The sequence below is a fragment of the Hippoglossus hippoglossus genome, chromosome 4 (genome assembly GCF_009819705.1).
Source record: "Hippoglossus hippoglossus isolate fHipHip1 chromosome 4, fHipHip1.pri, whole genome shotgun sequence".
Lineage (NCBI taxonomy): Eukaryota > Metazoa > Chordata > Actinopteri > Pleuronectiformes > Pleuronectidae > Hippoglossus > Hippoglossus hippoglossus.
This window is the reverse complement of record NC_047154.1, coordinates 2,162,128-2,174,636: the sequence shown is the minus strand read 5'-3', so window position 1 is coordinate 2,174,636 and position 12,509 is coordinate 2,162,128. Positions and strand designations below refer to the sequence as shown.

The 12,509-nt window shown below is 42.3% G+C and overlaps 1 protein-coding gene across 3 annotated transcripts in view; it reads right to left on the bottom strand.

Moving 5' to 3' along the window:
- The window catches only part of nlgn1 (neuroligin 1), a 289,335-nt gene extending 282,289 nt beyond the window's left edge, over window positions 1-7,046 (bottom strand). For all 3 annotated transcript variants that reach the window (XM_034582769.1, XM_034582770.1, XM_034582771.1), the window contains exon 1: window positions 6,545-7,046. The gene's annotated coding sequence lies outside the window, so the exon portion shown is untranslated. The remainder of the gene's footprint in view (window positions 1-6,544) is intronic.
- Window positions 7,047-12,509: the final 5,463 nt, after the last annotated feature.

Sequence of the window (12,509 nt, the reverse complement as noted above, 5' to 3'; positions counted from 1 at the left end):
ATGTTCAGAAACGGAGCACAGGTGATGAATCAGTACAAGTCTCCACTAAGCCAATGCTGACTTGAGACTTAGAAAGAGACTTTAAACACTGTAACACTAAATCCCTGTACTGAACCTTTTGCTAAAAAAGTATTTACTGCTACCCGCCATTTCTCTGATACTCTCACTGCCAGGGGATCTACAAAAATGACAGCAGCATTAGAGGAGAGAGATAACCATCCCAACTCTCTCAAATTGTCTGTTCCATATTTATTTTCACATCTCATCTCTCCCCTCCCCACATTTGTGGATTACAGTGGTGGAAAACTAACCCATCTGCATTAAGAACAGAAGTGGTCCTACATGGAGCGGAAGGCATGTCTACAGGAGCGTCAACAAGTGTGGGTTCCCAACAGACAGTGTTATTCTACGTGATAGAACGTCCTCCCACCGCTACTGAAAAAGAACGTTGCTTGGATGCTCAGTACATGGAGTTCTTTTTCGGCAGCCATAAACAAGGTTCCCACGCTGAAATAGTGCAGAAGAAGTAATATCTTCTCTGCTGCTTGCTGTGCGTCTTATCACCTCTGTCTGTCACCACTGGGGACAGGCAGGTATCAGTGCACCGTGAGGTCTATTTTATTTGAGCAGCCTCCTCTCTGTCCTCCATCTCTGAATTCTTTATTTGGATAAGCCTGTTGGTGGAGTTACAACTCCCCTGTTACATTCTACTCTGACGTCTATGTACGTAATCACCTTTAATGACCTACTTATTTGCATCCACTTTAACGCAGGAAAAAATCTCCATTTTGATTTTCATTTTAATTACAAGCATGCAAGCTGTTTGTTTTGCTCTCATTCTATGCAATTTGAACATTCTGATAATTAAAAGGAGCAGCATGTGCACAGGAGTAACATGCACTCGCTGCTTCCCATGCAGGTGCTGCCAGTGTGTCGAAGCACAACATTAACATGACTATCAAAGCACAAAAATAACTGTGGTTTGTTTCTTCAGGGAGTGTTTCTGCTTTCGTTGTTGTTGTTCACAGGCCCCCCCGCAGAGCCGAGCAACCGAGCGCCAACTGAAACAGGAAGAGGATGTGATTTGCATAGATGGATGAGCTGTGTATCTCTGCCATCTATCTGAGTTATCGTCTATAAAGGGTCACCTCATTTGAATTACAAATCTCATGATTTTCCACTTAGGTTTGGGTTTATTTTGAAGGAGCTGCTTTCTACTGAGGGTGAATTTAATTTGCATTTTTCTTTCTTGTTCAGACCACCTCTTGTTTTAAAAAATTAAGGAAAATGGCAGCAGCATCTGTCACTCTAGCAACTCTAAAAGCATGCTTGGTAATATACATGTAGTATCCTGCAGGTTTTCCAGCCTAACAAGACAATGTGAAGAAACAATTGACATGATAACATGGTGAATTACCATGTACAATTTCACAGTCTCAATAGAGAACTTGTCAAGAGACAATCGTACGAAGACGTGTTTGGTGAATAGTTCCAGCGACGAAGGTTGTAAGATTTCCACCTCAAGCATAATGTGGACATTTCGCAAGGATTTTGAATAACAGTGCCTCCAAATTCCATCCAATTGGATGTTAAGCACATATGACTGCTTTCAGTTTGGAACAGCATTGACACTTTGATAACCACAGACCAGCTATTTATTGGGTAACATTACAAATAAATAATATGGCACCTTTCTAGTATTAACGACCACTCATTCACACACACAGCCCTTCACTGCTTCTATACATTACACTTATCTACACATACATCCCATTTACACGTCCACCGCGGGATGGAATCACCAACCCGTCCATCCCTCTACCTCCTGAGGCAGTATGTCACCTATAAAGCACATGTTGTGTTTTACATAAGCGATTTTCAGACATGTCCTCCAGAGGATCTCCGGAGAACTGGGTCCAGACTTTCTCCGCAGTGTGCCTGACACACATGCAGAACACAGCAGAAGATTCTCCGCTCGAACATGTTCACAACAGCAAAAAATCCTCCAAAGGATTCAGGTGAGGGGTGGTGCTGCAGACAGAGGTAGGACTTAATGTATTAATGCTACCGCAGAAATCACACTCGGAAATCGGGTTAACACAGGCTTCTGCCCTAATCTTTAAAGACTCTTGATATCTTCGTCTGGGTCTTCTTCAGGCGTGGCACTGCTTTCTCATGCAGAGATTTTTGTGTTCTTCTTTCTCTCTTAATTTTTGTATCTGTCACATGTTAGAAGTGTCATCAATCCCCCCCACTTGCTTGCAGTTAATACTGCGGAAGATATCCTGCTGTGTTCTCACATGAGCTCTTTCGGAGTTTCTGCTGCCTTTATACGAGGAGGCCAGGCAGAGAAACTACGCAGAAACTCCGAAAGGCTCTCACTCTGGCATTTGTGTTCATTGTGAAGAAACTCTACAGATTTCTGAAGTTCAATACATGTCTGAAAGCAGCTGTATGGAGTATGGTGTAAGATATTAAATATGACCATTTCAATTAAACTACGGAGAAAAAAGAATTCTAACACATATGTAGCATTCCTTTTCCTATTCTAAAAATGGTGAAAAAATGTATTTATGTATTTTTTGTTGGGTTGTTTGTGATGCTTCTCTCCGTTTCCTTACTAATTCAAAAGTGGAACATGTTTTTTTCATCCCTATCTCTGACACATTCATGAGTCTACAAACTATCCTGAGAACATCATTCTGCTACCAAAGCAGAAGCAAGCAGCAAAATCACATTTGTGGGAGAAAACCTGTTAAAAAAACTGAAGCAGTTTCTTCTCAAATGAAGCACGGATGAGCTGCATAAAACCAAATGTACCCTCTCTGTATCCCTGTCGATTCTTCACTCTCCCTGCTGTGACACTAAAGAAAGAGACATATCTAAATTATTGTAATCGTTGTTAGTACCTCCACCAAGGTTGGTTGGCAGATGGCAGATTTTTTTTCACTTTCTTGACAATCATCTGGAGGACTGTTCGGCCCTGATGGAAGTATAGTTCTCTGTCTACACCATTGATTCAATACTACATCATCTTCATTTTACCCTCAAACAAACAGGGACAAAGCAGCACCTTTTTTTTCACCCTCTGTCTCTAGACTGAGCTGCTCTACCCTGGACAAGCAACAAGAGACACACACTTTAAGTTTGTTCTGATGCCCTTTTTAACAAGGCATCCTAACTGAATAAAAAGTAGACGTGCCAGTGCCTTCCAAAACAACCCTTTGACTAATCTCAAACATGACTGAGCATGATCTGATGGAAGTTTGGGGTCAACTCATTAAGATGTGCGTTAACCCGTTGTTGTGCAAGTCATCAATACCAGCAGCTGCTTCTTCTTTCAGAAGGACAAGATCATTGAAGTAACTAGCTAGTAATGACATATCATCAGGTTTTAACAATGTTCACTCTTTCAACAAAATGCACTCCCTTATTCATGCCAATTCTAAATCTTTTAAATGTTTATCCGGCTATGACGCACTGCAGGTCTCTGTTTAACTTGGCAACCCACATTCAGTGAAACACACATTCTCTCACGCTCAGTAACTGTAACTCATTTGAGTGGTTGCATCTTGCAAGTCCAAATTTTGAGACGGAACATGCTGCCATGAATTTCAACAAGGCCTCCCCCGAAATGCAGCCAGGAAATGCAACTTTGACGATAAAAGCTTTGTGCACAGCCATTAGGACTTGGACAATTAGTTGCAAACAGGTAAATTTTCTCAATTTGCTGTTCTCTTCAAAGTCAGCTGATATCAATGTGGATAACTGTACACACCGAAAATTGACCGATAACCATCGACCAACGAAAGCAATTACATGATTTAGCACTTTTCTAGTCTTAACAACCAATCACACACATATTCATACAGTGCCTCTGCATATAGCACTTCTCTACCCAAACATCTTGCAGGGGAGGATTGGAGTTCTGTGTCTTGTCCAAGGACACTTCCAGATGTGGACTGGAGGGCCTAGGGAATCAAACCACCGGCCTTACAAATAATACCTCTACCTCCTAAGCCTCTACCTCTTGGATTTGCAAAATGTGTAAATGTCTACGTGGATGACCTAACACACACCCTAACATATCATTTAGGTTACACACATTACATGTATATATTTACCATTAACATTTGTCCTTGGTTCACAAATAATCCTTCCAATGACATTAAACATCACAAAACAGAAAACACAGAATTCAAGGGCAACCTCTTGACTTTAAACTGAAATTTCTCTCCTAGTAAGTTGTTGAACTGAACACAAAGTTAGTGTAGAACTAGTTGCTTGGAGTGTTAAATCATAGTCTTCTGCAGACTGTAACAGTTTCAGACCACTGTCACTCACACCTACACCTCTGTGGGCCATGTCCCTGGAAGAAGTCACACATATCAGCATAAATAAATCATTTGGTAAGCCCGTTAAACTCCTTCCTACCTTCTAGGCTTTTTCTGCATGGTCCTGTCATTATTGGTATTCAGGACATAACATGTAAAGCCTTTGTTAAGACAGGAGGACAAACAAACTATTTCAAGGTTTTAACCACTGGTACTGCATAACCAATGTCCCACTGGCAAAATTTACCACTGCACTAAAACGGTTCAAACCACAACTGCACATTCGAGTGCCAGCTTCACGTACAGAATCTCTCAAAGCAAAACAGGTCACCAGAGAGTGAGGTGGCCGCTTTACCCTGAAACAACAGGACCACCGCGTGAGTCAACAGGGAATCTATAATTTACAAAGTAGCTCCCTCCTACTCGCAGCGATGCTGGATGAGGCGAGGGAAGAGAGTAGTGGAGGAGGTGGGTAAACCAGGAGTGCAACGTGTAAAGGGAGAAAAGACGGCGACAACGATCAGCGGTGAGTAGATGTTTTCCTTCAGGGCTGAGCTATGTAGATCAGAGCCCCAGGGACTGAGTGGTGTGGCGTTTAGTCAGACTCTACCACCGTTTGATGACAAGATGACAGAGGAGAGGAGGCAGAAAAAACAAGCATTTCCATTAAAGGTCAGAACCAGACTGGGTCATGTAATGCCTGCAATTGCGTTCTTGCCACGTGATCTCGTGCCTTTCCACTTATAGCAGTAAGTCTTCATTCGATCACTTAAATATGCATCTTTAGCTGCTGTTAAGGGATTCACACAAGATCATGACTTCACATAAGACAGGGACAGAGAGACATGTTTGCATGTGAATCCAAGTGCCATTTTGTCTTCGGTCTATATTTGCAGAGAACAAGCTGAGGTACATTCAAGTGGGCCTTGAGGTGTTGCAGTTACATGCTGAGAGACGATATGGGAGTTGTGGGGTTTGTGTTTAGGGGTCGCGTGTAGACCTAGAAACCCCCAGCATCAGCCCTGATGCTATTTATGGGACATCTGAGCACATATAATCACATTAACATTTTTGAGCTGCCATGCTGTCTGACAGTAGCCCTGACCACAAAAAAATATGCACGATCACTCAGGCTCCATTAGGCTCATCTGAAGCCCACTGCCGGGGTCGCGTCACAGCGTCCACGCGCTCTTAGTTTTTGGGGTGGCAAGTCCTTGGAGCACATGAGCGCGCACGCACACACACACACACACACACAACGCATTCATGTAGTTTTATATGGGGATGGTGGCCCCGCAGCGGCCGACGGGCGCAACTTTCCCCCTGGATCGCAGAGAGGAAAATAGAGAGACTCTGTTCATCATGCACGGGCGCACGCACGCACGCACACACACACACACACAGTTCTCCTCAATCCCCTCCATCCTGACCCCCAGCAATAAGCCTGAGAGGAGGGTTGCCATCATTTGATTAACAGCGCCACTAACCAGCCTCTACACCAAAAGTATTGAGATGTTTTCTTCTAATAACACAAGATGATGAGGATGAGGATGAGGATGAAGAAGATGACGGTGGTGGTGGTGGTGGTGGTGAGCTGACAGTTAGAGATGGAGGATTTATATACGCGCACAGTCTGCAGGTGGTAAACGACAGATGGATGCAGAATATTTTTTGGGAGAATTCCCACATTTCTGCAGCAGGTGAATATTCCTCCACAACTACATCGCCACTCAGCCATTTCAGCCAAAGCGTTATTTCCCTTCTAACCGGGCTGTAGCTCTATATTTTTGCGCAGCTCGCTGGGTGAGAGTGCGCAGCTCCGTGCGTCCATGGGGCTTGGAGGATAGTGAGACAGCCCGAAGTGGCAGACAGAGGCAGAGGAGATGTTGCTCTGTGCTGTGCGCAGGGACGTTTCCAACAGCCTCTCCAAATACACACTTCTCACCAACACACAGACAAAAAACGTCATGTGGAAGAGGGGGGAAGACATGGATGATCTTAACATCCACTTGAACTTGTCCTCCTTCACCACCACCACCGTATCCGGATAATACAGCCGAGTAAATCATGAACTAAGAAAATCAGCCCACTGCATCACAGTTGGTTGATTTTTTTTTTTTTTTTTTTTGCCAGTAAAGTGTTAAAGCCTTCAACAGCATCTCTCCAAGCCTGACGGAGCTCTTAGAACTAGAGTGTGAATGTGCATTTACCGTGAAGGAAGGATCCCATCCGCTGCTTTTTCCCACCTCCGATTATATTCCTCTGTTCCTCTGTGCGTTACGTCCCGTCAGGATAAGGTGCATTCCATCCAAAAGCCACATAGCCCTCCAAAAACCATCCGGACGCTCAAGCGTTGGAAATAAGCCTGGCGCACTTTTCGCTCCAAAAGGGTAGAAACTCAGGTGAAATGCGGTCCAACATTTGCACGCGCACGGAAAGAAATGAAGGAAACCCTTATAGTCCAAAACAAGTCCGCTATTAATCCAAAATCTTTTTTAATTCACTACTATGAAAAGAATTATATTCTCCTGGACAGAGAAGAGCCATTACCCCCGGGTCTCTCGACGCGCACCGGTCTACATGTTAATGACGGTAATGCTGGAGAAAAAGAAACAAGAGTGGGCTTTTTTCCCCCCATCGTCCGCTCCTCACGATTCAGGCTGCACTTGGCTGATAAAACACCGTCCTCTCTCCCCGCTCTCTCCTCCTCTCCTCGCCCCCTCCTCCTCATCCTCATCCTCCTCCTCTCCGCCAGCCCCGAGTCTCTCTCGGCAGCTTTCATGGAGCAGAGACGCACCTAGCGGCCGAGAAGGGAACTACACAGCCACATGAGTTCATCCACACCCCGCCCCCACCAGGGGCTGCCCTTAAAGATACATGAGAGTGAGAGTGACAGAGTGAGAGAGAGAGAGAGAGAGAGAGAGAGAGAGAGAGAGAGAGAGAGAGAGAGAGAGAGAGAGAGACATCCCCTTTCCAGGGGGAAGATGATTGACCATGCACTTATGCATGATAAATTATATTGCTCTTGTTAAAAATAAATAGTAAAGAGAAAGAGACCTGAGTAATATATTTAGCAGCTGCAAAAAAAAAAGTACAATGTAACTAACTGCCAAAACTGAATTATGAAGAGGATTGAATAAATGAAAAAGTATATTAAAGTTATAATATTACCATTGTATTGTTATTAAAAATAATAATAATAATAAATGAGATTCAGAACCACAAAATGCAACCAGAAGAGCAACACCATGCGTAATGTCTCCTCTTCCTGTAGTAAGATGGGAGAGCAACAGATGACCAATAGTAAAATATAATAGTAGTAACTTTAGGCTACAATATAGATAAATATATATATAATGCAAACATACACTGCTAAAAAAAATGAAGGGAACACTTAATCGTAACAGTATAACACAGTCAGTTAAACCTCAGGAATATCAATCTGTCCATTTAGGAAGCACAAGTGATTGTGATGAAAGTGACAACAGGTGCAATGGAGAAGCAAAAGCAAGACAACCCCCAAAAAGGGAATGGTTTTACATGTGGTCACAGACTATTGCTCTCTCCTTCTCCTTCCTGACTGATTCTTCTGTGTTCTGCTAGTGTCCTTGTCCCTACTGGTAGCATGAGGCAGTACCTGCAGCCCAATCAGGTTGCACAGGTTGTCCAGCTCCTCCAGGATGACACACCCATACGTGTGGTCACAAGAAGGTTTGCTGTGTCTCCCAGCACAGTCTCAAGAGCAGGGAGGAGATACCAGGAGACCGGCCGTTAGTCAAGGAGAGCTGGACAGGGCCGTAGAAGGGCATCAACCCAGCAGCAGGTATCTGCTCCTTTGTGTGTCCAAAATGTCAGAAACAGACTTCATGAGGATGGCATGAGGGCCTGACATCCTCTTTTTTTTTTTATTCATGACGTGATCATCTAGTCTTTAAAGATACTTTTAATGTTACTTATAATGTCCTAATGGGACATCTTCATGTCCATTGTTATCCCCAAACAACAGTCCAAAACAGCAAGTCCTCCAACTTAAGCAACTACATAAGTCGTTTTCACCTACCCTCAGAGCTGAGCTATAGAAGTGTACCAGGATGTTTGTCATCATCGCAACAATAATAAAGAGGTGGTTAGGGTAGTGGAACAGTCATGGATCAAATAAACAACAGTGAAAATTGGTGTCTTGTGGGAACCAAACTGCAGTGTCCTGTGCGGAAGTCCAGTTTTCTCAACCCATCCATCCACCCCAACACTGACTTTACGGCTGTATAAACGATGTCCCCTTCCTCTCCTGTGGAACTAGCTCCCACTTTGGGTTCAGGAGGCAGACACCATCTCTATAAGTTAAGACTAATGCTCCTCTTTGATAGAGCCTATAGTTAGGTCTGAATCAAGTGAGTTGTGAACTATCCCTTATTCTGGTATAGGCCTAGACTGCCAGGAGACTTCCATTGATGCACCAAGCTCCCCTCTTCTCCCTCTGCACACGTGCATACCTTATTAATGCACGAAACAAACTTGGCTCTTTGTCTCCTCTCTTTCTTTCTTCCTGTTAAAAGCATTTTTTTTTTTCTTTGGCAGTGTTGCCAAGTGCCCGCTCATGGTGGGAATCTCTGTAAATAATTGTATTAAAGAGTATGGTCTATATGAAATGTGCCCTAAGATAACTTCCTTTATGATTTGGCGCTATATAAATAAAATTGACTTGACTTGTGGCTGTTAGAGGTCTCCAAACTGTAAAACAAAACTGGGCAATAAACTGCTTGCACAGATGACCAATGGACAATTTCTTTGTTGTTTTTTCACCAAACCCTTGAAATGAAGAAAGCAGAGCTTCTTATAGAAAACCCCTACATTTTAAGGGTTAGTTGCTTAAATAGGTTTCTAAAACTTTGATACGCAGCTTGTTCAAATTATTCCTCTTAATTTCAACCTGGTCAATCAAACAAGGAAATTCCATCTTCTGCAAATCTCATCTGTGATGTGTCCATGGTTTAATCTTCGACCTCTATCATTTCAGTGTATGTACCTCAACTTGGTTCCATATTATAATAGAAGTGTATCATGTCATTGATATGCAGACCATACGTAGCTGTATCCGTCCGTGAAGTGGAACGACCCCGTTGACCTGACGTCTCTAAACCTCTGTCTTGCTGATAAGTGCTGTGTGTGTCGCAAAGCTGTCTACAACTAAATGAAGGCGAGTCTGAGGAAGTTTGGTCGCCCCAAAGCTACTATTCAATTTTTGGAAGACTTTTGATGCTTGACCTTGAATGTTAAAACTCTCATCACACTAATCTTTGAACTCTGAATTGCTTTTTGCCCTTTAGATCAAAGTGGAGCGGACATGTCTAAATCAGCTTCACCATTTATGTTGAGTTCTGCAACTCTTTTTTTTACCAATGAGCTTAAGACATCCTTAAGACAAAACAAGAATTTTAATCAAATGTATTATATTTTTGTCACTGAGTTAAAACTAAATGATGATGTCAATGACAAACAATAAGTTACTGTTTTAATTCAAGCCCACATGCATCTGTTGTAGTGTTTGTTCAGTAAAAGGGTATAAAACCTATGAACCTGAATATATCTCCTATTCAAAAGGTGATTTAACCTCTGTCCTGTTGTACCAACATCAAAACTAGCATTTTGCTTTCAATAATGTCTCTGTCATGTTTTCTGAATGGTTCCAAGAGGGAATGGCTGTTGACTAAACACTATTCTCACTCTAAGTCAGCTTTCTTTCCTGTTGCTACCAGAAGGAACGATTGCAGAATTTATGTTGGCAGTCCTCTAGATATTCATCAAAGAACTATGAAAGTGTTAATGTGATCCAGTTTTTAAGCCTTGAAGCTAAACAGAGACTGTGAAATAATATTTATGAGTCAACAAGTGAGTGAATCCAGCTTCTGAATGTCCTTCAGGGTGGTCCCTTCTGGCTGTACGCCTGTCAGGTCATGGTAAGGATGAACACAACAGGTGTAGCTGTTACGTGTCATCACTGACAAGCATCATGGTGACCGTCGAGAAAAGACACATGGATTATTAAAAGTAAAAGACAACCAAGTGCAACTTGTTTTTGGGGATGCACGTTCAATGATGAAAGAGGGTAATCTCCACCATTACAGCTGGAGCCATGCAGCTAAACTGGATGAGTTACAAGCACAAATGCTCTTGGACAAAGTTTTAGCTCTTCAGTGGAGTTGGAAGATCAGCTTCCACAAGACCACATTCTGACTGAGACACTGTTATGTAGGCAAATATTGTGGTGATTGAGCTGATCTGAAACCTCATTCAGAAGGTGAAATTGTGAGGTAATTGTGTTGATGCTGTAGAGCTGATAGAACCAGACAAAGTAAAATTGTGTCAAAGTGTCAGCTTTTCTTTAAAGAACCACAAGGCCAATAACTGATAGGACCACAAGCAATTGGAAAAAGACTGTAAGACATCAGTTTTTCTCTTTCATTTTGGATAAAACAACCAACAACAAATACAGAACAAATGGCCATTTTTGTGTGTTATCATGGCAGAGTTTGATAGGAGGTTTTGAGCAAGTTGTTGAGCTAAAACTAGATGTGAGTATCACCATTCTCATCAGTACCATCTGACGTCAGGCACCTTTCAAGGTACAATTCCAGCAATTGCTTTAGAGAGGTCAGTGTTTTCATTAATTTATTATGGCCCGCAAAAGATGTTTTTAAAAAAAAAATGGCCCTTGATGAGAAAAATGTTCCTCATCAGTGACATGTGTACATGTGAATAAGGAATTGGCATTGATGTGTTCTCCTAACACAAGAGAATGTTGGACCCAAAATGTCTGGGGGTTCAGTCATCTGTCATCCATCCGTCATTGTCACATCATATCGTAAAATGTGATGCAACAGTATTAGCACTGTAATGCATTTCAAGAATATTATACCAATGAAAAACCGGAAACTAAGTTGGAAGGGACTTCCATGATGCAACAGATTAAAGAGCTGATAGACCTGAGGCTGCAGATTGTCTAACCCATGTGTCCTGCTGCCTTCATGTGGCTGCAGAGTTTAATGACTTAAAGGAGAAGCTTGTCATGAAGCAGCTGTACACAACCGATAGTGTCAGAATCAGTCCTATTATTTTATAAATGAATGCAGACAATTTTACTGATTCAACCACATGAAACAATTCGTATGCTAATTTAAATGTATTGAGAGTGTTTTGATTAAATATACATGCTAAGCATTATTCTGTTATTCTAATTCTGTGTATTTGCTGGAAGAATTTACTTTGCTATTGTTGATCAAATCAATGAAATGCCAGCGTTGTGACAATGCCTCAGACACAGACCTGGTTCTGAGAAATCACAATCTGTGTGAGTGTGACAGATTTGTTGGTCGGGTGGTGCAGATTGACCCTCATGGGTTCAGGTGGGTATTAAAAAGCCTCTGACCCGCTAATCATCACAGCCTGTTAGCTTTTGCATCCGAGTAACAATCAGCAAATCAAGATATTCACAAAAACATTATTTCCATGATAATTTAGGGAAAACTTAGTCTCATATAGTCTCTTATAAGCCTGATGCTCTAAATATGATCCATATGTGATAATGACAATATAATTATGTTTGGGTCAGCAAAAGCACTTTGCCCATGTTCACGTAGGACTTGTTTCACAGCATGAGGGTGGATACTCAGCCAGGCTACTGCTAAATGACGGAGCTGTTCCATCTGTGAAGCTACAGCCTGAGTCAGAGGCGCAGTATAGATTATTGGACCAAGTTGCTTGTAAATGTAGTTTTTGTGCCCGCAATCAGTGTTGTGCATAAACTGAATGAATTAGTTTAAAACTGATGAACGTGAGCTTCCTCTCACAGGAGTAAACGGTAAGTTACTTTGTTGAAGAACAGAAACAAAAAGTGAAAATACACAGTTTCAATGAAACTGCAGCTGCTTCAGGATCAAAGCAGAAGCAGCAGTTGGTTTGTATTGTGTTGGAGTTTCCTGTGTCCTCCTCCTCTCTGACCTGCTCTCACCTTACCACTAATAAACACCAACGATCATCACTAGTTGTCAGGACCTGATCAGTACATGAAGTAACTTAGTGTTTGTTTGATTCAGTCCAGAGTTTATGAGGCTGCATTTAAACATCGTGAAAATGACATGTTGTGCTCAGTACAACACGAGATGTGACGCACGCAGC